The sequence below is a fragment of the Poecilia latipinna genome, unplaced genomic scaffold, assembly GCF_001443285.1.
Source record: "Poecilia latipinna isolate Pla-1442-1.1 unplaced genomic scaffold, P_latipinna-1.0 Scaffold4130, whole genome shotgun sequence".
Classification (NCBI taxonomy): domain Eukaryota; kingdom Metazoa; phylum Chordata; class Actinopteri; order Cyprinodontiformes; family Poeciliidae; genus Poecilia; species Poecilia latipinna.
The window spans coordinates 6,319-8,994 of NW_015116746.1; the positions used below are offsets into that span (position 1 = coordinate 6,319).

Sequence of the window (2,676 nt, forward strand, 5' to 3'; positions counted from 1 at the left end):
TGGCTTCATTTCCAACCCACTAATTACAACGTCATTCATTCGACTGTATTGTTCCAAGTCAGCCACACGATGTTTCAGGAAGGCTATTTGCTTGTCTTTCTCTACATTCTGTCTCTTCAATTCTTTAACTTCCCCCATTATAAGATTTTGTTGTTGTGAGATTTTTGCTATCTCATCAGACATAAAATCCAAGGATTTCTTTATCTCCTCAAACTCTTCCTCTGTTATCGATCAGCTTTGCTTCGTATTTCTTTTCGACATTTCCGTTTAATCTGAACAAGTTGATGGTCAGGCATTGTGTCCAGCTCAGGTGAAGTGTTGTCACGGTAGCAGCCTCAGGAGTTGTAGCCACAGCAGCTCAGCGTTGTAGCCTTAGAGAGACTTTGGCTGGAACCGCATATTTTATGCGGTTGAAAGAAAGATTGAAAAGATCCAAGAAATGTGGTTTCATGCAATACAAAATTATTTGAAAAATCTGCACATAAAATTTTAAAAGGTTAAAAATTAATAGATGGAGATGCAAACAAAAACAAAGATGTAATATAATTTTTGCATCCCCGTTAACTGAGCCTGGAGCTACAGCGATAAGACTTCACCTTTTATCTGTTCGGGACAAAACGGAAGACGCCCAGGTTTTAGCTTCACGAAACTTGTACTGAATTATGCGGTGAGTTTATTCATATTTCAGTTAAAAGTTAATAAAAACTGCAAATGATCATTTATGAACAATTTATTGTTTTATTCTTTACAGTAAAGCAAAAAGTGAAAACAGATCAACCAGAGCAATGAAAGTGAGTTTTACTGAGAGGAATTACTTATCTTCATATTTAATATCTACAACTTGTTTTAATAAACGTTTTTGTTTCCTAACAGCCACAGATGATGAACCTGCAGAAACGCATACGAGGTTCTGCCTTGTGAGTGAACCAAAACAATGAATCATAAAAACTAAATGATTTCTATTATCAGATAAAGTTATGATATTAATTATTGTTTATGATGTTCCATAAAGCCTGAAGGTTTCTGTCAACACTGACTTATTATAACTGAATAATAAAAGTTCATAAACTACAGAAAATAAAGTGAAATTATTTTAGCGTCTTCAGTTGATATTAAACATTTTATTTTGTTCATGTTTCTTGTGATTAAACATCATTTCATGCAATAGTTGATATTATTATGTTTTGTAACTAAATAACTACTGAAGTTTCCAGCAGTAAAGTTCAGGTTAAAGGTCGTTGAAACGAGTTTAGGATGTTAAAGTCCTGAAAAAAGTTATATATATTTTTATGTTTCTTTTTAAACTTTGATTTTTAAATGTAATGTCTGTTTGCTGCAGCTGATCCTGACCTGCAGAGCAGCAGCAGCTCCAGCCTGCAGCCACCTGACAGTGAGTCCAGCAGGGGGCAGCAGAAACACACCTGGTTCTGTTGAAACTGGCTTCATTCTGAGAATGAAAGGATTTGAACCTGCAGCCTTCTGGCTGCTCTCTGCACTCAGCTCAGGCTGTAAAGTTGAACAGAAATCAGTTTTAAAATCAGCTTTTGGCTCCACCTGCTGGAGCTTCATCTTCCTCCTCTGTCCAGAGTCTTCCTCTGCATCGTGTTTACAGGAAATGTTGGGTTTGATCCGCTGCCTGCCGTGTTTTTGTTTCCAGTGTCTGAGCTCCGGGTCATCCTGCTGGGCAACAGCCTGCCGGACACAACTGCAGTTGCCAACTTCCTCCTGGAGGTGCCGCTGTTCACCACAGAGGAGGCTGGTCAGAGGCCTGCTGAGGGACAAGGAGGTGGTTCTGATCAACAGCCCGGATGTTCTGGACCCGGCCAGAACATCCGGGCAGACTGGCAGAGTTCACAGAGAGCTGCGTGCGCTGCTGTGCTCCCGGACCGCACGTCTTCCTGCTGGTTCTGCAGCCGGTTCGCTTCACCAGGACCAGAATCTGCGGCTCCGCAGAGTCCTGGTGCTGTTTGAGGACCAGCCATTTGATCATACTCTGGTTCTGCTGTCCACACCCAGAACCAGAACCAGAAGCTGCATGGAGAAGCAGCAGCTGCCGCCCTGCCTGAAGCAGCTGATCAGGATGTGTCACTTCCGCTTCCTGTGGAGGGAAAACCTGGAGCATCCGGAGCTGTTCACCCGTCTGGTCCAGATTATAAAAGAGAACAATGGGGAACATGTGAAGCGGAGAGAACATGTGAAACAGAGAGAGCATGTGGAACGGAGAGCATGTGAAACGGAGAGCATGTGAAACGGAGAGCATGTAAAACGGAGAGAACATGTGAAAGAGAGAGCATGTGAAATGGAGAGAACATGTGAAACAGAGAGAACATGTGAAAGAGAGAGAGCATGTGGAAAAGAGCATGTGGAACAGAGAGCATGTGGAGCAGAGAGAATGTGAAGCGGAGAGAACATGTGAAGCGGAGAGAACATGTGAAAGAGAAAACATGTGAAAGAGAACATGTGAAAGAGAGCATGTGGAACAGAGAGCATGTGGAACAGAGAGCATGTGGAACAGAGAGCATGTGGAACGGAGAGAACATGTGAAGCGGAGAGAACATGTGAAAGAGAGAGCATGTGAAACAGAGAGCATGTGAAACGGAGAGAACATGTGAAACAGAGAGAGCATGTGGAACGGAGAGCATGTGGAACGGAGAGCATGTGAAACGGAGAGCATGT

At 42.6% G+C, this 2,676-nt stretch overlaps 1 long non-coding RNA gene across 1 annotated transcript; it reads left to right on the top strand.

The window, feature by feature from the left end:
• The first annotated feature begins 118 nt into the window (after positions 1-118).
• Positions 119-2,055, top strand: LOC106942231 (uncharacterized). The gene is made up of 3 exons (XR_001423579.1): positions 119-310; positions 1,784-1,789; positions 2,045-2,055. It is a non-coding gene; the product is annotated as an uncharacterized LOC106942231 (long non-coding RNA).
• The last annotated feature ends 621 nt before the right edge of the window (positions 2,056-2,676 follow it).